The sequence below is a fragment of the Orcinus orca genome, chromosome 10 (assembly GCF_937001465.1).
Source record: "Orcinus orca chromosome 10, mOrcOrc1.1, whole genome shotgun sequence".
Classification (NCBI taxonomy): Eukaryota; Metazoa; Chordata; class Mammalia; order Artiodactyla; family Delphinidae; genus Orcinus; species Orcinus orca.
In genome coordinates, this window is record NC_064568.1 from 86,682,971 (window position 1) to 86,707,187 (window position 24,217).

Consider the following 24,217-nt stretch of genomic DNA (forward strand, 5'->3'; position numbering starts at 1 on the left):
AGGTGAAATAACACGAATTTATTGACTATTCCCTGTGATATTGTAAATGTGCCTCTTGACACTAAGCAGTTTATAATTTCATTGGCAGAAGGAGACATACACATGAAATAGATAACAGTGAATTCAGCAAGTAGTCCAGTATCAAAAAGAATGGCACCGATGATAAGTGTTTGGCATTTTTGGAAACAGTGGCGATTTAAACAAAGAAAAAGCAAACAACCAGCTGCACCACATTTGAATGGGCAGAGGCTTAATTTACAAAAAATATAAATTACTTAGGAAGGGAATCAGGTGAAGGTCCGGGAAACAGGACCTCCTGTGATTTTATGTTGAGTGAATTGTGAGGCTACTAGGGTTATTCTAGAAATAAGCACATTAGTACACCTAAATTGAAAAATTGTGTGATGTTTGGAATAGGGGCTGTTTTATCAGAACTTTCTTATGAAGTCTGATACCACTGTAATCAGATAAGAACCTCGTGCCTACTGAGCTTACATCCACTTGAAAACACATTAGAAACAGGAAAAAAAAATGAATTAAACATAGGGAAAACCATCAAGTGCTACCTGGTATAGTCATGCTCTAATGTCTTCAGACTCGGGAAAGCTGTTTCCCAGGCTGCTCCTAGGCAAATGCAGAAAGGAAAGTTTGCCAGGTTTTCCCGTGGCCAGAAGGAAGTATACTTTGAAGCAAATATACTTTTCCCAAGAACTCCATCCATTCATTCACATTTAGCAACTATTTACTGACTCTCCAAAAGGCACTGTGTTAAGCTATAGAGAGAATTCCATGGTTGCTAAAGCAACACCATGAATTGATTTCCCATGTTTAACACCCCTCTCCCCTGCAATAATATTTTGTCTAGCAACCAGATATAGCTTCGTGTAAATTAAAGAGCATTGCCTGTGTTAAGTGAGAAATATAGGTCTAGTCATGCCTTGGGCAAATTATCCAACAATTCTGTCCTCAATTGGAAAATGAAAGGGTTGAACCATTTGCTTTCTTGAGTCCTTTGGGGGCTCTAAAATATAATGATCTAATTAATTTTGATGGTCTTCTGGCTTACACTTTAGTATTTGTGAGTGTGTTTAGTACCTGAAGATGCTGATAGAGTTAACTTTGTGAACTTGCACAGAAGACAAAATTCTGAAATACAACGGCAATGGTGTGTTCATTTAAACGGGAAAACAGCCTTCTGTTCGCAGGGCAGGTATAAACTTCCATTGCTTAGGTATTTGAAAACTTAATGAGTTAATGTTTATTATGCTATATGACAATAGTTAAAATATTTCCGTGCCTGGTTAATTGAGATATATGGTGCTTTGATTTTATGGCATTTTATATGAACAAATTTTTTTTTTTTTTTTTGTGGTACGCGGGCCTCTCACTATTGCAGCCTCTCCCGTTGCGGAGCACAGGCTCCGGACGCACAGGCCCAGCGGCCATGGCTCACGGGCCCAGCCACTCCGCGGCATGTGGGATCCCCCCGGACCGGGGCACGAACCCGCGTCCCCCGCATCGGCAGGCGGACTCCCAACCACTGCGCCACCAGGGAAGCCCTATGAACAAATTTTTAAATGCACTGCTTGACTTTATGGATAATCCTGATGTTTTAGACATGGCAGAGACATAGATCTTTTTATATGTTACAGTGGATGAAATTGCTGTATAAAGTTTAAACTGCTCCATCAACAAAATTGAGCATTTTAGTAAAAGAAACTTATACGTATGTGTATAAAATTACCAAAGTCACATAGCAAATATTATCTTGAAGTCATTTCTGAAAGGGAGTATTTTCATGTTCTCAGTGAATAATTTCTTTCTGCCTGAGAGCTACTGTTGTACCCTGGGAAATATTCAGAGGAGAAGATAAAATTATTTAGATTTGCAGCTTCTTGTCATGGGAGGTGAAGGTCTTTTTATTATTATTATTAATGTGATGGGAATATTTCCATCACATGGTGTCTCTGTACAGCACAACCTTTTCATCACGTAAATAATTAATACCTCCTGCCATTCCTTGCTTCCCCACCTCAAACGCTTTCCATCTGAGTGAGGAGAATGTCTCTCTTCTCAGATAAAGCTTTCCCCAAGTACTGACACTTGGTGGGAGTGGTGGGGGTGGGGAGAAGGGTCGTTTCTCTGCCTCAACACGACCCAGATCTGAGCTGGCTGGAAAGGAGTGTACCAGGAAACAGGAGCTTGTTCTTTTCAAACTAAACTTTTCTTGCATGTAGTAATTGCAGTATTTTTCCAGAGAAAGATTCAGCTTCCGGCCTGGTATCTTTTCCTTTCACATGGGCCTGCTTCTATAACCAGGGCTCCTGGCCTGGTCTCAGAATGGACAGCCCACGTATCCTGCTACTGAGGGCTAGACTGGCCCAGAGTCCCCTTGGTGATCAGTGGTGTCAGGCACCATCCCTGCTCTCGGGCGCAAATATTCTCACCTTCTCATGAGGGAGAGAGACGACGAACCAGGAAACAGAGAAGTAAGGCAGGTCAGAGAGCAGGGATGCTGTCGAGGTCATGGGGGTGGAGGTGCCCTGAGTGCACACTTCCTCACGGCTCCATTTCTGCGTCTGGAGAACAAGTCACAGGTCAGGCAAGTGTGTCTTCCACAAACCCCCCCTTTTCTGTATCATTTTTGCCCCTCAGTGATGACTTCTTCCAGTTTCTCTTAGGTCCTTGGTTGGGCCCTGCCATTATTGAATGGAAATGGCAAATTATTTGGTGGTCAAAAGAATAGACAGTCTTCAGATAAAAAAATTGAAGACAGTTGTAGAGGAGAATTTTTTGAAAAATCGGATCTAGTCTTTTTGCATTCAAATGAACTTTAGCTTTTGTTGTGAAAAATCTATACCCTCCTAATACTTGGTAACTTCTGTGTTCTTTCCCTCCTCAGGACCTTTGACCCAGCCATTTCCTCTCCCTGGAGCATTCCCCCTCAGATATCCATTCCTCATGCTTTTTAAGTCTTTGTTTACATGCTATTTTTAAAATGAGGCCTGCCCTTACGGCTCGAACATTGCTCCCTCTCTCTAGCACTCCCTAGCACTTATATGATGTAATATTCATGATTATTGTGTCTATTGAATCTCCACTGTCCCTTCTACTCCCAGCCTCCACAAGGCCATGAGATTTCTGCTTATGTGAATTCCTAGTTCTTAGAACAAGGCCTGGCACATAGTAGGTGCTCAATAAATATTGTTGAATTACAAAAGTTTTTTTTTTTAACAACTTATAATCAACTTTCAAAAGTTTGATTTAAGCATCTGCAGCAGTGACTTCAGCTTCCACCGGGGCTCAATGCTGATAGAAGTCACCTTAACAATCTCGGAAGGACCATGTGTGTCAGTGAGTCACTGGTGGGTCCTTCTCTGAAAATGACCCCAAGGCTTAGAACCTTCACTACAAGGATTTTTTTTGGGGTAGCGATTCTCAGAGTCTTGGTAGGCATCCGAACTGGTCCTTTCACTTTGAGATTCTTTCCGTTCATGCCTCTGATCAAATCATCACACACTTTCTCCAAAGATTTTATGTTGCTGCTGTAATTTGGTGAATTGCCACCTCTGGTTCCACACGTGTCTTTCCGGTATCTTTCAAAGACATGCGATGAGGCAGGGGCAGGTGCAGGCAGACCTGCACTCCGCTACACCTCTTCCTCAAAGAGACGAAAGATTAAAAAACCCAAAACACCACGACAACAACAACAGCAACCTGTAAAATCCCTCAGGAAAATCTCACGAGGGCTGTTTGTTTTGGGGACTTAGGGGTTGGAAGCAAGTGCTAACCCTGTCCTGGCCCAGGTAGGAGAGAGCTCGTTATCCAAGCAGGGTGGGGGGTATGGGTGGAGGTAGGGGGGCAGGGACGCCAGCAGCCCAACCCCAGGCATCTCAAAGGGAAAATGGCAGGAGAGGGAGCTGGCCATTCTCTGGGCTTGCGACCCTCTGACTTCTCCTCCCATCCTGAGAGTAGTCAGGTCTAAATGTGGACAGAGGGACTCATCCCTCTGTAGTTTGGTTCTGAAGGGCATGAGTGTAAAATAGTGGAACTGAGACACATTAACAATTTACCTTCATTTAACAAGTTGTATGAAGACATGGTCATAAGTGTTCGGGTTTTTTTTTTTTTTTTTTTTTTAAATCATATTAGAATGTGTTCTGAAGAGACTGCTCCCACAGACTAAACCAACCTTTCTATTTGACCAGCTGACTTTCTTTAAAAGTGTCTTGAAAACCTTTTGTGCTCCTTTCCTGAAAGATGTAGTGAGAATGTGATAAGCAGAATAATGGCCCTCCAAAATCCATGTCCAAATCCCCGGCATCTGTGAATATGTTATGTTACAGGGCAACAGGGGAGTAAAGGTTGCTAATGAGCTGACCTTAAAACAGGGAGATGGTCCTCACTTACCTCGGTAGGTCCAGTGGACTCCAAAGGGTCCTTTAAATGTGGAAGAGGGAGGCAGAAGAGTCAGAACCAGAGAGCCGACGTCGTAAGAAAGACTCAATGATGGGCCATTGCTGGCTTTGAAGGTGGAAGGAGGCCACGAGCCAAGGAATGCAGGTGGCTCCAGGAAGCTGGAAATGGCGAAAAGATGGATTCTCCTCTAGAGCCTGCAGAAAGGAACGCAGCCCTGCTAACACCTTGATTTTTTAGCCTGGGGAGACACATTTCAGACCCTGACCTCCAGAACTGTACGATAACAAACTTGTGTAGTTTTAAGCCATCAAGTTTGTGCTAATTTGTTACAGCTGCAATTGCAAACCAATACAGAAAGAGTAAGGGGAAACTTGTCTTTGTGTTTTTGCCACATGCCTCCTTCCCAGTGCTGTGGTATTTTCAGTATTCTTCCGGGGAAAATTAAAAGACAGAACCACAAAGCACTTTAGGAGACTGTGATGGCCAAACCTGGCAGTGGCCACTATGAACCTCCCTCAGGGGACTGGAGTCACACCCTCACTTCAGGACAGTGGCCAGAAGCTCACAAAAAGAGACCCACACTGGCAAGGTCTCAAGCCATGATTCCTCCACCATGGCCTGGGTTAGGGAAAGAGATGTATATGGGGAAATATTAAAAGTTAGTGCACAGTGCTACTCTTGGAATTCTTCATTAGCAGGTGTTTAAAAGTCAGCGCTCTAAAATTACTTGCAGAAGCTTATAAATATGAATTTCCTGTAATTCACATTTTATAAGAACTCCTATCAGCTGTATCACAGCTTGAAAAATACCAAAAATGCATTAGAAAAACCTTTCTGTTTAAAACTATATTGATTTCATGTTTACGTGGCAAAAGAAGGCCATTACGCAGCAGGCAGTAAAAGCTTCATTTCAGAGAGCTTGAGAAAAACCTCAAAATAATTCACTGTTAGACTTTTCCTTACAAAATAAAATGAAATAACACCACCTGCTGCTTAAAATCTCCAATTAATGCTATAAAAAGTACCTTCATTTAAAAAGCCAATGTGTAAATTTCTCCAAGCTGGCTGCAGACATTTCTTCAAATTTACTGTAACCTTTTGCTCCTGTCTGCAGGAGAAAGAGGCTTCCAGATTCCAAAGAGAAGCCAGACCTGATTTTCACCTAATTACTTAAGAGTGAAACCCCTTTCTGTTCATCGGGTTCAGTTATTTAAGATACTGATAACTCACATATAATCTGCTGCTATGTGTGTTTAGTAGAAATTGTGAAAGAAAATTATCGAAGCTTGCGAACATTCCACCTAGGAATTAAAATCAGGGTGTTTTTGCACGAACCACAGAAGAGAAGGAAGAGGCTGGAAGAAAAAATGAACAGTGATCTTTCTCATCTCACAAGGCTCTTTAAAGACCAAATCAGCAGGTGTGAAAATCACCACCTTTGAGCAGTTTTTAAGCAATGAGAAAGTGCAGGTCTTTTATCTCTCTTTCCCACCCTGATAGTCAGGTTAATGAGAATTTCCGAGGGGAGAGCCACTGGACATCTTTGAAATGCCCCCCTTCTGTTTATCAGATGAATCAAGGGACAGTCAGCTGTGAACACTGGGCAGGAAGGGTCAGCTGAAAAATGGGCAGGAGGGGTCATTTGCAGCCTGTGAGCAAAACCAGCAGGCCGTTTCTGTCATTCTGTTTTCTTGCCCAGCCAGTTATCAGGGCAGAAGCTAGCATGGAAAGAGTTGCCAAGAATCATTCGGGGCTGCTGTGGTCAGTTACTAGTACAGCGCAGGGAGTTCCTGGCAGACAAGACTGAAGACAGATCTATGGCTTAACCTAGGATGGTCCAGCGTCTTTGCTTGCCCCTCAAGGCTCTCCACGATAGCCCGCTCGACTGGTACCGCTCATCTCCCACCACCCCTCACCATGAATCCAGGAGGACTGGTCTCTTTAATTAGGTCCCTTGATGATCCCTGCCCCTCCAATGCTCTGTTCTTATTTTTAATTCTTGACTGGTGTGTCCTGCCCCACCATATCTCTTTTGCATAGCCTACATTCTCTGAAAGTCCAGGGGAAGTGGTACAGCTTCCCCCAGGGAAGACTTTATAATCCTCGCTCACACTGATCTTAACCTTTCACGTTTGTGACCTTACTGAGTCACAAAACTGGCATCTTAGATAGAGGTTTGTTCGCAAAAAGGTATCCGTGTTATTTATCGCTTAATTAAATCAGTAGATCAAGGTGATGTTTTGTGGGCACTCTGCTATCTTCTCCACTCCTCTTCCCTTGGTTTTGTGAAAATCCTGTCTGTTGCTTTTCCCTTTCCCTTTCTGCTCCTTCTCAGTCCGAGAAGAAAGGTAACCCCTTTGTCTCCCTATCTGTCTTCAAGTGTAGTGTCCCTCAGTTAGGTCACAGGCTCTCTCTTCTGTATCCACATCGCCCTGGAACACGAGTCCTGCATCCCAGCTACCTCCTGCATGCCTTCACTGATAGTACAGAATTTTTGAACTTAAATTAGATTCTCAGTTAAACCCGTTCTTCGCGGATCCCCTCCAGTTATGTCTTCCTCACGTATTCTCCTCAGATGCCTAAGTGAGAAACCTCAGAGTCATCTGTCAGCTGTGTTCCTCCCTTGCCGCATCCCACAGGCTGCTGTTTGGTCTATTTCTAACATCTCTGGAAGGAGTTTCTGCCTTTAGACCCCACTGCCGTTCCCTGGGTCACACCCTCTCTACCTATGAGCAGTCCGACCTGAGCAGAACCTGAGGGGTTCTCAGACTCCAGTCTTGTTCACTTCTAATCTATCCTTGACAGTCACAAGTTATCATCTGAAATGCAGACAGGATCAGGACTCTATCTTAGAAACTCTGGTGGTTTCTTGCTCACCAGAGCCCAGCCTGTCTCTTTCACATGCTTGTAAGTCCTGTCGGGTCTGCTCTAGTCTTCATGGCTCGTGCTCAGACAGGGATGGTCCAGCCACTGGGCTCCTGAAAGTGTTGCGAGAGTCTGCTCAGATTTCTTTGTCTCTGTCAAACTGTCACTGAGCCCTCAGTCAAAAATAAGCACTCTTTTTTTTAAGGGTACCATTTGCCCTTCGCACAGACCTTCATTAGGGCACCTATTATATAAAATGTTATTTATCGTGAACATGATCTATTCTAGGGCAGGGACTGTGCCTTTGTTCATCCTTGCATCCTGAATGCTGGCATAATACCTGGATCATAGGGGGTGGGGGGCAGGTATCAACGAAAGTTTGTCAGTCAATGGATGTTCACTTCCAATTAGCATACAGATCCACTACTGGGCAAATATTATGTGTTAAACTTTTTTTATCCTTATACAGTTATGAACACACAGGTGACAAAGAATAAATACTTGTTGGCTAATTTGTGATTAAAGCTGTAAGCAAGTGGAAGTGGAACTGTAGCACGTAGGCATGTGGCTGAAATATTGGATATAATGTTTCACAGTGATGTGTGGGCGTGTATGAAGATTTGCTGCACTACGCTTTAGAGTGATGTACTGTTTTACTGCTCTGGTATGAATGGGAGCACATGATCTTAAAGTAGGAGAGCAGTTGCCAGGATTTAGGGGGAATATTTATTTAGGTGAAATTAGTCAAAAAAGAAAGGGGAGTTTCAGACCCACCAAAGAGCTGTAGTCTCAGAACATGCATATTAGTGTGTGTATGTGTGTAATTGTATAGGCAAAACTTCCTATTTAAGGCTCTCTTTATGTAATGTGTCAAATATAAGTAAATCAAGGGCTTGCTAACATTAGAAGTTCTATATCATTTACATAAAGAAGTAAGCAATGACTGAATGACTGGGGTTGGGGACTGGTTGTGAAGGGAAGCAGGCTAGAATATTCATTGTGGCTGACTGATTTCATAGTCAGGTTCCTACTTCATTTTTTCATGTTCCTTTGTGAACCTTCCATCCATCTTCCTATGAATATGTCTATATACATATGTATATATGTGTATATATTATAATATATATATGCACACCCATTTGTGTGTGTGTGTGTGTGTGTGTGTATGTTTATCCAGTTAAGCTTCATGCTTGTCCAGGTCAGGGACAAACTTGCTCATTTACTTGTCTACTGCCTACTCTAGATTGATTACACCTAATAAGTTGTCCAACATGTAGCAGATACTCAACAGTTACTTACTGACAACCTAATTTTCTTTGTATATCTAACGGAAATGATGCAAACATTTAGTTCCGTTTCAAAATTTTTGGAAAGCACACAGAGTCCCACAGCAGCTCTGCGTTTCCAAATTTTTGTTGGAGCACGGACACAGCAACCATTTATAAAAATCCCCCCTCCCTCACCCTGCCAAATTGGAGGAGACCTAAGAGCAGATAAGGTGTTTAAAAGAAATGTCTTCACTCCTATGTTCTCTATGCCATCATCTACGTGGCTCCAAGAAGAATATTTCAAAGCACATAATCTGGCAGAAACACTTATCCACACATTTCTTTTTTTATTGATCGATGTCATAACTCTGTTAGAGGCTAAGGATACAAAGATGAACAAGACGTGGGCCCCTCCCTCGAGGCATTCACAGTCAGATGAGTTCGTCTTCACAGTCCAGGAGTGGAGGTGGGTGCCACCCATGACAGGGGCAGGGCCAGGGTACTGGGGGATCACAGAAGAGGGACAGCCAAAGCCGGGCTGAGAGGCCAGGGCGAGCTTCATGGAGGTGGACGTCTTCGGGAAGGATGCGGGTCAGGTCATTGTCAGCAGCACCCTGTCATCCTCAGGACCACACTACTGAGAGGGTCTCATGAGCTCTTTCACCTTCTGGTTTCTATCACCTCCTCATTTTCAAGCATCAATATACAACACACGTGTGTGTACACATGTGTACATGTGCTTACACACACACACACACACACACACACTCACCGAATGCTCTGGCTAATAAGAACTGAGCAGATCGTATTAGTCAAGACTCAGATCTCAATGGCTTATGTAAAAGAATCCTTCACCCTTGATATCTCTGACTGTTCACCTACAATTCATGCTTCAGCCTATTGGAATCATTTTTCAGTTCTCCACCTTCTAATGAAAGCACACTGGCCAAGGTTGTCCTTGACCTCTGGAAGGTTAAATCCAATGACCTTTTTACAGCTTCCTTTTACTTGGCCTCTTTGCCCCATGTGGGTGACCCTGTCACTTAGCACTGTGTCATCTTGGACAAGTTCATTAAGTGATCTCTGCCTCGATTTCCTCAATTATAAAATGAGATAGTAATACGATTATTATTATCACAACCCTATGAGTATTGATTGAGTTGATATATGCAAAGTGCCTGGTATAAAGCAAGCATAGTTAAATGCTACTGTTATTTAACTCTCCTGATCAGTCTCTAGAAAACAATCTCTATGCTGGTAACTTTGACAGCACTCTTGGGTTGTCCTCCCACCTCTTTGTATCCTTCAGCCTTCTTCATTGACCTCTCTTATTTATTCTGCCTCCCCTTAAATATTAAGGTCTCAGGGTTTGTCCCGACATCCCAGGCTAACACACTGGTCCACCCCCGGGGCTCTCCTGCCTCCCACTTGCCGCTACGACAGCTCAAATCTAACCACTTCCCGAGTGGTCTTTGTGAAACTCAAATCTCAGCATGTTCTTCCGCTGCAGAGGCTCCCCTCTGCAGGACCAAACCCCCTTACTTGGCTTACAAAGCTCTTTCCACCAGCTGGCCTCAGCCCACCCTGCAGATCTTACCTCTCACCACCCTGACCCCTCACTTCCAGTGCCTCTAGGCAGCTCCTCATATGTACTGGCCAAGTGGGCTCTGTAACTTGCATGGCCTTGCTCATGCTCTTCATTCTTTCACACCAGCTTAGGCATGATTTCCTTGGGTATTCTTCTCCCTGGATATTCGACGACTGTCTCTCCTGTGCACCACCGTACCCCGAACTGTTGCCCATCAGACCTCTAGGACAGCTGCTGTGCTGATTTGCAGTCATTGCCGTTTCCCTCAAGGGCAAGGGCTGTCTTATTCTTTGTATCCTCAGCACCTAAAGAGCAGCTGGTGTGGTTGGTACAGAGTTGGCGCTCAGACGATGAACAAATGAATGGGACAGACAAATGGAAGGGCCAATAAACTGTAAAGCTGGACCAGGAGCCCATTCCCAGTGGACTCTGGTGATGCCAGTTCCCTGCTGCCTCTGCCTGTCAGGGAGAGACCTTCCCGAGCTCTTTCTTTTTCTCTTTCCTGAGAGGGTTGGTGGGAATCTGGGTGCCTGGTGGGCATCTGCAGATGATCCAGATTGTCTCAATCCTCTGTGTTAAAAGGGAGGTCAAGGGTGAGGTCAAGGTCATTAATGCATTAGGAAAAGCAACTTTTTACCTTTCTTTCCCACTGGTGGGAAAGCTCAGTACAGTGACATTTAAGAACAGTCTCTACTTTTAACCTCTTTCAAATGAATAGTACTCTTAACCATTTTCTCTCTGTCAGTTTTCCTTTTCTTTGTAAGTGCCAGTTTGGTGGCTACATAGGCAAGAATGGCAACTATTGGCTGGAAATCCCCAGACACAGGATAATTTATAATAAGCCTGGTTGTCATGATCCCTACGCAATGCAACTTACAGCTTCTTTTTGCAAGCTAATCAATTCAAGGAAGTATGTCAGGTGTGCAACACATTTACAGGGATTGTTTATTTAATGTAAAAATGTCTGTCTTTATGCATTTATTTCTTTAGTTGTTAATTTGCCAATGTGTACCATCTCTAACAATTCAAAGTCCTTTCCAAAGTTAAGGTAAAATTGTTGCAAACGGCATGAATTTTGTAAAACAGATGAATTGAGAAAGTGAGAGGGGATGCTTGATACATAAAAGGTAGTTTTGCCGTTGCTGAGTTAACGGGAACAGTGAAGAACTGTCAGTGTTGGGGTAGAGTTAGCCCAACTCACACAAGGTTGGTATGTACAGAAATACCAACCTTGTCTCTGCTTCCTTTGTGACCACTCAAGACCATTGCATATGGTTTTATCATCTGGTTTAAAAATGTGCAGTTTAAAATATATTTAAGAACAACATGTAACACATTTAAATGTAAAATTGGACTGTGTGAATATTCTTAGAATAGTATTCATAAAGAAGTCAGTTCACTTAGGCACAGTTACAATGATATTATGAGCTCCCTCTTTGCTTAAAAGCTTTTTCCAAAAGTTTTCTGATAGAGGATTGCCAGATTACATTTATACCCAGGGGTGGAATTCATTAATCTCTGCTCAATTCATTTGGCCACGGACTTTTTGAAAAGGAACATAACAATTTTTTTTATCCACACATCCCCATATGAACATATACATTTTAGTCAGTCCTTTTTTTCATGAAGGTTCAGCTTTTGCCCCCCGCAAAAGAAAATATGTTCAAATAAGCAAATGTGATTGGAAATAAAAATAAATTTGATTATGATGAAACTTAGTGACTTCACTGTTTAAACAGTTATTCAATTTTTTGATTATTTTTATTTTGCATTCTAGTTTGTCCCACTGCCTTATGGATGTACTATTGTTATACCTGTAGCTCAATGCGTTATTCTCTTCTTATTTTTAGCTCTTCTTTCAATGAAATAAAATATACGTAAGCTTTAGGAACATCTAAAGAAAACAGATGGCTTTACAGAATTTCTTTAACCCTGAAATTAAATCTCTTGCTTTTCACTTTTGAGCTAAGAATAAAATTGTTATGGATGTCCTCAGACCGCATATTAATGCCTGTTCCACTCATATTCCACATTAACATTTTTATTTCCACAGGGATTTCTGATATAATCAGGTATTAAACCTGTGGTTATTTTGGCAATTATGCCTTTTATGGAAGGATTCTAACAGCTAAACCCTAAGTTAGGAAAAAATATTGTTTTTACTTCATCTGGAAGAAGCGTTGTCCTAAAAGATGGTTAGAAGATTCAATCGGAGGTTAAAATTTTTAAAGAAAAGCTCACAGAGAGAGTCCTCCACTTTCCATTCATTAAGCAAAACACACAGGAAACTTTTTTCTTCCTCCCGCTCTGTCCAAAACACATGGCAGACTCAAGCTCATGCCTTGAGCTCTGTGCCCGAGCCATCCATTTTTAAAAATTGACAGTTCTCCATTATTCCTACAGAGTTTAATTTCTCACACTGTCCTACAGTTTTTACTTATTTTAAAGGGTATTGTCTCCCCTTTTCTCATTTGTTTTCCCAGAAAAATCTCAAAACTGCTCACCCTTCCTCACGTGTCCCTCCACTCAGACCTGCTATTTCCATTTTCAGTTTTTGAATTTGCTTCTTCTCATCCATAACTTAGAAGGCAGCCTCAATGTTCAAAAGTAAAGTAGCTCTCCCCTGCGACTCTTAACAGCACTGGCTCAGGTTTGGTCTAATTAGCATGTGGTTCATTACCTTAATGTTGGTGATGCTGCTTCCAAGGTATCATTTAAAAGGCCGAAGCTTGGGAGAAGCTGAGGCCTTGGTCCTGGCTCTGTGAAGCCTTAGACAAGTTCTTTAATCCTCAGATCCTTTATGAAGTAGGATAAAAACACCTACTTCACAGGGTAATCGTGAGGAATGTGCTTAGCATACATAGTAGGTGTTCGAAAAAACTAGGTCCCTTCTCCCTCTCCTGGCTCCATATTGAGTGCTACGTGTAGCCCAGCCAGGATGCATGTCAGGGGCTTTGGGAGAAATGAGTATGAGACAATCTCAATATCCTTTCTCTGGCAATATCTAAATTGCCTATAATGTGGTACCATTACGGTACAGAGAGTAAGTATAAAAATTTCAGGGCTTCCCTGGTGGCGCAGTGGTTGAGAGTCCGCCTGCCAATGCAGGGGACACGGGTTTGTGTCCCAGTCCGGGAGGATCCCACATGCCGCAGAGCGGCTGGGCCCGTGAGCCATGGCCGCTGAGCCTACACGTCCGGAGTCTGCGCTCCGCAATGGGAGAGGCCACAGCAGTGAGAGGCCCGCATACTGCAAAAAAAAAAAAAAAAAAAAATTCAGAGACTTGAAAGACATTGGAGGAAGGGGCCCTTGAGTTGTGTCCTGAAGGGAAGGATGGACAAGCGCTGTGGCCGGGAGGAGATTGATTCAGGAGAGGCCAGGAGGTGAGGAGGACAGGGAAGCGAGAGCCATCACGTTCCGCTGGGGGTGAGGGGTCTAGTTGCAGAGCTGTGGGGCGTGTTGGAAAGTCAGTCCATAGTATGATGGTCTTTAGGAATTGAACAGAGGACTTTAGACTTGAAATGGAACATAACAGGGAGCTGGAGTTCAAGTAATTGCATTACCCTCGTTAAGTGGATTATCTTCCAGGCGGCAAGAAGAGAGGGTTTTTATGCCTTTTATTTTCTCCAATGTAGTGCAGTGATTTTTAAGCTCTCTGTGACTCATCATACAAAAATATTTACATCATGATACAGGACACCTGCATATGCTTATGTATATTTGTTTCATGAAATAAAAGTTTTGTGAAACAGTAGTTACCCTGGTTATGTGTCCTGCACAGGGCCGACTATGTAATTTGCAGGGTCTTGTGCAAAATGGAGATGTGGGACCTTTTGTTCAAAATGCAGGTAAAAAGTGCTGTTAAAGGTACTTAAATATATACTTTTTCCTTTCTTCTGTGGTCTCTTTCTCAGCTTGTCATGGTGCCTTTTATTTTGCTTTTATTGTCATTCTGAGTAAAGAAAATTTAAATTGGAAGTTTAAATTATTAAGATTTAGAAATGAAAAAGGAGAAGTCACAACTGACACTGAAGAAATGCAAATGATTATAAGAGACTACTACAAACAACTATATGCCAATAAAATGGACAACCATGAAGAAATGGACAAATTCTTGGAAAGGTACAGTTTTCCGAGACTGAACCAGGAGAATTAGAAAATATAAACAGACCTATCACAAGTAATGAAATTGAAACCGTAATTAAAAATCTTCCAACAAACGCAAGTCCAGGGCTAGATGGTTTCACAGGTGAATTCTACCAAACATTTAGAGAAGAGCTAACACCAATTCTTCTCAAACTCTTCCAAAAAATTGCAGAGGGAGAAACACTCCCAAATTCATTCTCCAGAGCCACCATCACCCTGATACCAAAACTGAAAAAAGATATCACAAAAGAAAGAAAATTATAGACCAATATCACTGATGAACATAGATGCAAAAATCCTGAACAAAATACTAGCAAACAGAATCCAACAACACATTAAAAGGATCATACACCATGATCAAGTGGGGTTTATCCCAGGGATGCAGGGATTCTTCAATATATGCAAATCAATTAATGTGATACAGCACATTAACAAATTAAGGAATAAAAACCATATGATCATCTCAATAGAGGCAGAAAAAGCTTTTGACAAAATTTAACACCGATTTATGATAAAAAACTCTCCAGAAAATGGGCGTAGAGGGAACCTACCCCAACATAATAAAAGCCATGTATGACAAGCCCACAGCAAGCTTCGTACTCAGTGGTGAAAAACTGAAAGCATTTCCACTGAGATCAGGAACAAGACAAGGATGTCCACTCTCACCACTCTTATTCAACATAGTTTTGGAAGTCCTAGCCATGGCAATCAGAGAAGAAAAAAACATAAAAGGAATACAAATTGGAAAAGAAGAAGTAAAACTGTCACTGTTTGCAGATGACATGCTACTATACATAGAAAATCCTAAAGGTACCACCAGAGAACTACTATAACTAATCAATGAATTTGGTAAAGTTGCAGGATACAAAGTTAATGCACAGAAATCTCTGGCATTCCTATACACCAGCAACGAAAAATCAGAAAGAGAAATTAAGGCAACAATCCCATTTACCATTGCAATAAAAAGAATACCTAGGAATAAACTTGCTTAAGGAGGCAAAAGACTCAGAAAACTATAAAATACTGGTGAAAGAAAGCAAAGGTGACATAAACAGGTGGAGAAATATACCATGTTCTTGGATTGGAAGAATCAATATTGTGAAAATGACTGTACTACCCAAAGCAATCTGAAGATTCAATGCAATGCCTATCAAATACCAATGGCATTCTTCACAGAATTAGAACAAAAATTTTACAGTTCGTATGGAAACACAAAAGACCCTGAATAGCCAAAGCAATCTTGAGAAAGAAAAATGGTGTTGGAGGAATCAGGCTCCCTGACTTCATACTATACCACAAAGCTACAGTAATCAAGACAGTATGGTACTGCTGCAAAAACAGACATACAGATCAATGGTACAGCATAGAATGCCCAGAGATAAACCCATGCACATATGGTCACCTAACTGATGACAAAGGAGGCAAGAATATACAATGGAGAAAAGACAGCCTCTTCAATAGGTGGTGCTGGAAAACTGGACAGTTACATGTAAAAGAATGAAATTAGAACACTCCCTAACACCATACACAAAAGTAAACTCAAAATGGATTAAAGACCTAAATTTAAGGCCAGACACTATAAAACTCTTAGAGGAAAACTTAGGAAAAGCACTCTCTGACATAAACATAAACCACAGCAAGATCTTCTTTGACCCACCTACTAGAGAAAGGGAAATAAAAACAACAACAAAAAAGGGGACCTAATGAAACTTAAAAGCTTTTACACAGCAAAGGAAACCATAAACAAGATGAAAAGACAACCCTCAGAATGGGAGAAAATATTTGCAAATGAAACAAAAGACAAAGGATTAATCTCCAAAATACACAAATACCTCATGGAGCTCAATATCAAAAAAAGCAAATAATCCAATTAAAAAATGGGTGGAAGACCTAAATAGACATTTCACCAAGGCAGACATACAGATGGCCAAGAGGCACATGAAAAGATGCTCAACATCACTAATTATTAGAGAAATGCAAATCGAAACTACAATGAGGTATCACCTCACGCCGGTCAGAATGGCCATTATCAAAAAATCTAAAAACATTAAATGCTGGAAAGGGTGTGGTGAAAAGGGAACCCTCCTGCACTGTTGGCGAGAATGTAAATTGATGCAACCACTATGGAAAACAGTATGGAAGTTCCTTAAAAAACTAAAATAGAACTACCATATGAACCAGCAATCCCACTACTAGGCATATACCCTGAGAAAACCATAATTCAAAAAGAGACATGTACCACAATGCTCATTGCAGCCCTATTTACAATAGCCAGGACATGGAAGCAACCTAAGTGTCCATCGACAAATGAATGAATAAAGATGTGGCACATATACACAATGGAATATTACTCAGCCGTAAAAAGGAACGAAACTGAGTTATTTGTAGTGAGGTGGATGGACCTAGAGACTGTCATGCAGAGTGAAGTAAGTCAGAAAGAGAAAAACAAGTACCGTATGCTAACACATATATATGGAATCTAAAAAAAAAAAAAAGGTACTGATGAACCTAGTTGCAGGGCAGGAATAAAGATGTAGACATAGAGAATGGACTTGAGGAAACGGGATGGGAGGAGGGAGCTGGGGCGAAGTGAGAGTAACATCGACATATATACACTACCAAATGTAAAATAGATAGCTAGTGGGAAGCAGCCGCATAGCACAGGGAGATCAGCTCGGTGCTTTGTGACCACCTAGAGGGGTGGGAGGGAGGCTCAAGAGGGAGGGGATAGGGGACATATGTATGCCTATGGCTGATTCTCTTTGGTGTATAACAGAAACTAACACAGTATTGTGAAGCAATTATACTCTAATAAAGATCTATTTTAAAAAAAAGAAAGCAAACTTTCCTTTCAACCAAAAAAAAAAATTACTAAGATGAATCATACCATTTGTCTTTATAACATGCAATGCCATAATGCTATAGTATAAGACCACTTAACTCATATATGGAATCACCAAAATTGCACAATTTGTATTTCTTAGCTCATATTTGCATATGCATTGTTCTTATCAGAATAGTGGAAATACTGTATATAAAACTAGCTCAGCTATTTATTTCACTTTTAATATGCACATTCTATCAACAAAAGAGTAGGCTAGGGTTATCCTTGGTCTTTCTTATTTCTTACAATGCCATTGGCTTCTTTCTTCCTTGGAAGCAAGTTCTGGTTTTATTGGAAAGTGTGGCCCCACCACACCTTTCTCAGATGCAGACGTAACATGCTTATCCTGTACTCATTTGAGTCTTGACAGTCGCCCATGCGATTGATGGGTCCACCCATTGATGAGTCCACCTGAGTTCTGTACTCACCAGCCATCACAAACCCTAAGGTAAGGAACAATTGGCACACATATTATGCATATATCCTCCCCTCATGAATGTGCTCCATTGTCTCATTGGACTTCACTTATGAAACACAAGTTCAAAGATAAAATTATTAAGAACTTCAAGATGGTGGCAGCAGATCATTAAGCCAAGTTGGGGGCTTTTCATAGAATGGGGCCCTATGAGACTGTATAGGTCACATGCCCATGAAGCTGACCCTGGCGTAACAGTCAATATTTTGTTTTCTTCTGTCTTATTAAAAAAAAACATAGTTGCAACCCATTAAATTGATGTCACAATCCACTAATGGGTCATAACTGGCAGATTAGGAAACCCACCATTAAAAACGTAGACAGTAGTGTCAGATTGCTAGATCTGAATCCTGCTTCACCACTCGCTGCTTACGACCTTTAGGGGACCTCCGTTTTTCATATATAAAATGCAGGAAATATTATTAATTACTTCATAAAGCTGTTATGGTATTAAATGAGTTAATACACGTAATATGCTTAGAATGATGTATGTCGTATAATAAGCATCCAATAAGTATTAGATGATCATCATCGTGAATATTGTTACCATTATTATTAATTTACATCTTGCTCTAGGTAAATGCTGAAGAAAAAAGTGTTTCTTTACTGAACAGTAAGCATCTCCACTTATTCTAAAATAGATATTTGTAAATAGGTTTACCAATACTTGTGTTTTATCTTGACTGCAAGTATGGGAAATATTATAATATTCAAATGAAAGTTACTGCCTACCACCCTTAATGCAATGAAAATACTTAAAAATTACAGTTTAATGAAAAATTCAATGAAACGTTGCTTTATTTCTGTTCCTCCTTTCCAAGATTAAAACAGATAGATTACTGGTATTTGTCAATTATCAGTTAAAAAAGAAGCAAGGATATCTGAAAGATACCATTCCTTAGCTTAAGGAACCTGAATTATTCCTTTTGTAATGAAATTGTTAGATGATGAACTTCAATCATAGGTTAAAATGCTAGAGGAGAACGTTTTCTATCTTTGCAAACATACAGCAAACATCAATTTTTGTTATAGACCCAAACTAAATCCCTAAGTGATAACATTAAACGAAAAGAGTGCAGAATCTGGTGGATATCCCGTCAATACCTGTTGTTGGAACAACATTAAATCAAAGTGAGCAAAATGCTGACTGATTTGCTTTGATCAGTTTTGACTCCTTGATAGTTTCATAATAAATAGTACTATTTTGTAGCTAATTTGCATATTTCCCATTATCATCTGAAGCTGTTGAGATCTCTTCCCATTCATGCCTGGACATTTTATGTTTACTTGATTCTCTCAAATTTGGTACTAAGTTTCTATCTGTATAAAGTGACAGTCACTTTATATCTGATTGTCTATCAATTGCTGATACATGGACATAAATATATGGGCATATTTATGATTGGATAATCATCTTAACATGGAGTTCAATAGACTCATTTAAATTTATTTATTTCAGGCTTTTTTTTTTTTTTTTTTTTTTTTGCGGTATGCGGGCCACTCACTGTTGTGGCCTCTCCCGTTACGGAGTGCAGGCTCCGGATGCGCAGGCTCAGCGGCCATGGCCCACGGGCCCAGCCTCTCCGCGGCATGTGGGATCTTCTCGGACCGGGGCACGAACCTGCGTCCCCTGCATCAGCAGGCAGACTCTCAACCACTGCGCCACCAGGGAAGCCCCATTTCAGGCTATTTTAAATAAAATTTGGGACATAGCAGATACTGCAGAGCAAAATATCTTATGAAAAAATTTGTTTTTATCTGCTATTTATTGATAGCAGTTTCTTGAATTGTACTTTATGTGTCTTCAAAGATATGCTAAACTGAGTATATTTTAACTTCGCATTTTATGTTAAGATGGAAGATTAACTACCAATCAAAGCTAAGTTATGTCTTTAGCAAGGCATCAGCTCTGATAGCAATTTAGCATCCTCTTCAAAAATTGCTGTGGAGCAGATTAAAACACCTGAAATTCTAAGCATTTAAAGAGATATCACTTTGACTGTCTAAAGCAAATAGAAGCATACAAATCTGTAAAATGCTGAGTTAAATTGAAAACACCCTCACTCAGATTTAAAGAATAATTCAGGTCTATTACCTGTGCCAATTAGGTATGATGAAAAATTATCCAGTCCCTTTATTCAGGATGACTGATTTGTACTGATTTGCACATTTGCACTACCTGTCACTTTACCCTGAGTGAGGAGCACAGTTCACAGAATCACTAGCACCTGTCTCAGGATTAGACTAGCTTTGAAAGTGGTGATACTTGTTTTATACTTCTAGTAGGTTTGGCATTGTTAAACATATTATTTTGTGTTTTTTTTTTTTTTTTTTTTTTTGCGGTACGTGGGCCTCTCACTGTTGTGGCCTCTCCCGTTGCGGAGCACAGGCTCCAGACGCTCAGGCTCAGCGGCCATGGCTCACGGGCCCAGCCGCTCTGCGGCATGTGGGATCTTCCCGGACCCGGGCACAAACCCGCGTCCCCTGCATCGACAGGCGGACTCTCAACCACTGCGCCACCAGGGAAGCCCAAACATATTATTTTAAAGCATATTATTCTAGTAAGTTGAAAGAATGTTGGAGCCTTAGATGATGAAAGAGTAATTTAGTAATAATTGGGATTAATAACCAACTTTTTAAAAATGCACGTTAAGTTCATTTTTAGTTTCATATTTGAGCTAGGTATTTAATCCCTTAAGTATATGCTGTGTATATAATTTGGAAACAATTTTTAGAGAAGTATCTCAGCCTTCCATCTCAAGTTGATCAACTGCAGATAGATTTTGAAAATTTACAATCCTGGTTTCTCTTTTAGCCTTGGGTTTTTAGGTTCCTTGCATGAATTCTTAGTAGTCTTCTGAAGCCAAGGCGTCTTTCATTTCTTTGTCTGAAATGATTGTGAATGACCATGCTAATAGAATGCTTTAACTCAGGTGTGCAAGTTGAAGGTGCCTTGTTTCCTGGGATGGGTGCTGCCCATAGGCTTCTCTCCCCATACCCCCCTACACCCTGCAGCCACACTACCATGTTGTAATCCATTTAGGATTTTTGGCTAAGGCTCAAACTCCAATAAATGTCTGTGTAGTAAGGATAATATTTTCATGAAATACAATTCCAGCTGCATTTATATTATCAAGATGAAGATAATCTGTTTTGGTTTAACTTGGCCATGCGTGAATGGGGATTGTTTGAGTCTGCAAGAGTGCTTGGGTTTCATTAGACATGCTTGTGCGTTAGGGACATAAATTTAGCAGCAGCTTTATGGTGCTGACATCTGTGACAAATTCTTTGGAAGGCAGGAGTCAGAAGAGGTGGAATTTAACCCTGTTCAGCCCTTACTACCTCCATGGCATCAGGCCTCTGAGTTGGGTTTTACAGGACTATGGTCTCTCTTCTCCACTTCACAGCCAATCATCTTGAAAGAGTGGTCCATATTGCCTGTGTTCTGTGATAGGCACCACCCTTTTATACTGCACCCCAATATAATCTGATATTTTATGCTCTGCTAAAATAACTCTCACCTAGTTGACCAGATCATCAGGGTGCCAGAGGACACTTTTTAATACTGATTATTCCTTTGCACTTGACTTTTGCTTTTCCATGGCTTCCGTAACATCTCACTCTTATTTTTTCTTGTTCTTTCCTTATTTCTTTTCAATCTTTGTGAGTTCCTCTTCTTCCCATCCCTTCAATTTTTTTTTCTAGAATTCTGCCCCCAGCCGTCTTCTATTTTCATTCCAAGTTCTCTCCCAGACCCTTGGCTTTATTTACCAACTGTACTCTGACAGTTTCCAAATCAGTATCCTTAACCTAGAACTTCATCCTAGTTAACAGATTTATATTTCCAACCACTTAATTGACATGTCTTTCAAGATGCCTAACGGGGGACTCAAAGCAGCATACGAAAATCAGAACTCATACTCTCCCTTCTTAACCACGCCCACCCCCTTCCTTTTCCGTCCCTTGTCTTGATAAATAGCTCTCCTAACCACTGAGACACCCAAGCCATAAACCTTAGATTCCCCCTTTGACCCTTCCGTCTCTCTCACCTCACACATCCAGGCAGTCACGGAGTCCTGTCAGTACCTTTACGTGTCTCTCATGTCCCCTCCTGTCCATCCTGCTGCCAATGCCTTCATTCAGGACCTGCAATGTCTAGTGTGTCTCCACAGCCCCACAGAACAGTGCCTGTCCCACTACCCCAATGGGGGCTGTGGGTTCTGTGCTTCAGAACCTCATGACCCATCATTCCATACTTTATTTCCCATTCCATTTCTTTGAACTCTCCAGGATACCAGCCTTCTGTCACTTCAGTCTGACCCATATTACAGGCTTTCCTTTCTACAATCCTGGCTCATCTTCTCGCTCTGACCCGTTATCTCCACATCAGCAATATCGTCCTAGAGACCCTTGAGTAATACCTTCCTTCCTTATCTTCCCCTCCACACCCACCCTGCCATGAATCCGCACTCCCTTCCTCCTAGGCAGCCCTCTTTCCAGGGCACTCCCCCAGCCCGATGCTCCCTGCATCAAGTCCTTCAGTTGCTCTTCATCATCTTCAGGCTCAAGTTCGGATTTTTGGTTTTGTCAGTCAAGGTTGTCTGAATCATACCTGCCTCCTTGCTGCAGCCATGCTCATCTGACTGCAGTCCCTGGAACAGACCATGCATTCCAGTGCCTCTGAGTCTTTGCATATACTGATCTTGCTGTCTAGAATGCCCTTCCTCTGCTCCTCAATAACTAATTCTACTTGTCTTTTGATTTGTAGCTTCTGTCTCTCAGAAGCCTTCTTTGACTGACCACCACGCCCACCTGTCACCCTTGCCTACCTCTCTGAACTCTTGATAGCCAGTGTAGCACTAGTTACATTTATCATTCTGTTCTACTGATTTTTCCATTTAAATTTCTAGTAGACAGTAAGCATCTTGAGACCAGTGCCTTGTTCATCTCTTCCGTGGCTGGTATCCAGCACATGCCTGGGCATGAGAAGGTTTGGTAAATATTGGCACAGTAAATGAATGAATGAATGAATGAATGGACAAAAAATTGAGGAATTTAAGAGTACTGTGTATTTCTGTTATATGCAAGTACGCCATTTGTTACCTTGATACATTTTCTAGGGTAGAGAAGTAATTTGAGTATGGCTAACTCTTTTACAGACTGAAATATGCAAGGTCATTTGGAGGTAGTTGGACCAGCCAGAATTAAGAATAGGAATCATGATTTTTCGGCCACTTATTAAGTAACGTCAAGTCACTGGGGCCCATTGAGGAACAATTCAATTATTCTGATAAACTAAAACTAATTTGCAGTGTAATTTTTATAAGGTTACAAAATTAGAAATGAAAAAAAAAATATAGCTACATATACTTGTTGGCTTAGGTAAACCAACTCAGAAGTATTTTATTTTTCTCAGATCCATGTATCTGTTATGGACTTTATAAAGTATATCAAAATTTATATAGATTATAAAATAATTTGTCATGAATTCTACATATTATATATATGTGTTTTAGTCTTTGTACTTTGAATATTGCTGATTTTGATGAAAATCTAAAACATCTGTATCTGAAAAGAATAAACTAGAAATGAAGGGATAAGAACAAAATTACCTTTGATCTGGGGAAATCAATGATAATAATCCTACTTTTACTTTCTGTCTACACTTAGAAAATTGTGTTATACCCATTTAAAGTCAAGGTGAACTAACCATGGTGGTTAAGATCAAGTCTATGCAAAGAGTTAATAGTCACATTTAAACATCAGTTGCATAACAGATGATATTTAATACCTGGAGTGGGAGTCAGGAAATAGAAAGAAGCCAGATACACTTCAAGCTGCAGTTAAGTAAACTCAGCCTATCTAAGTGGATGGATAAAGTTATTTTCATGTAATATTCTAAATTGCCAAAGAAAAATATCACTTGTGATATTCTTGTTCCTGTAAAGAGTTTCCATTTGAGTTTATGGGTCAGAATGAAACATATGGAGACAATTAGTGATTAAAAAACTTTCGGGTAATATGGCTGTACTAAGTTAGATACACTCAGAATATTAGCTGTTATTTGATTAGCTTTTCATTCTGCCTAATGATAATATTCTTTAGTTCAGGTGAGTGGTGTGAGGAAGATATTGTGCAAGTTGTTATAAGGATCAGAGGAGGGCTGGCCAGCATCCTTTCATCAGGAAGTGTTATCACATGGGAATCCCTCTTCCTCTCCACCTCCCTACTTGCTAAACTTCACATAGAGTTACCTTTCTGGAAGTGCTTTCTTTCAATTTCATTAAGATGTTGTGATGACAACAATCTGTATCTAAGAAGGGTTTTATTGGAAATTCAATATATTTCACATATGAATATAGTTCACATTAGCATTAGCTAATGAAAATAATTTGTATGTCACTTTCTTACCAATTTTACTTCGAATTACGCCTCTGGTAACTGATGTGACACAAAGACAGCATAATCTTCCTCTTAAACAGATCTATATACTTTTTTCTTCTTAGAATATTATCTTATATACTGAAAGCCGTGAGCTCCTTGTTGCTCACATTTTTTTCTCAGTAATCTAC

At 40.8% G+C, this 24,217-nt stretch overlaps 1 protein-coding gene, 1 long non-coding RNA gene and 1 pseudogene across 2 annotated transcripts in view; 1 reads left to right on the plus strand and 2 right to left on the minus strand.

Annotated features, from left to right (window-relative positions):
- LOC125965682 (uncharacterized) overlaps positions 1 to 24,217 on the minus strand; it is a 667,016-nt gene that overhangs the window by 314,414 nt on the left and 328,385 nt on the right. The gene's annotated exons all lie outside the window — the stretch shown is intronic.
- DCDC2 (doublecortin domain containing 2) overlaps positions 1 to 24,217 on the plus strand; it is a 148,361-nt gene that overhangs the window by 97,524 nt on the left and 26,620 nt on the right. The window lies entirely within an intron of this gene.
- On the minus strand, positions 3,265 to 3,707 carry LOC101289246 (40S ribosomal protein S20-like; annotated as a pseudogene).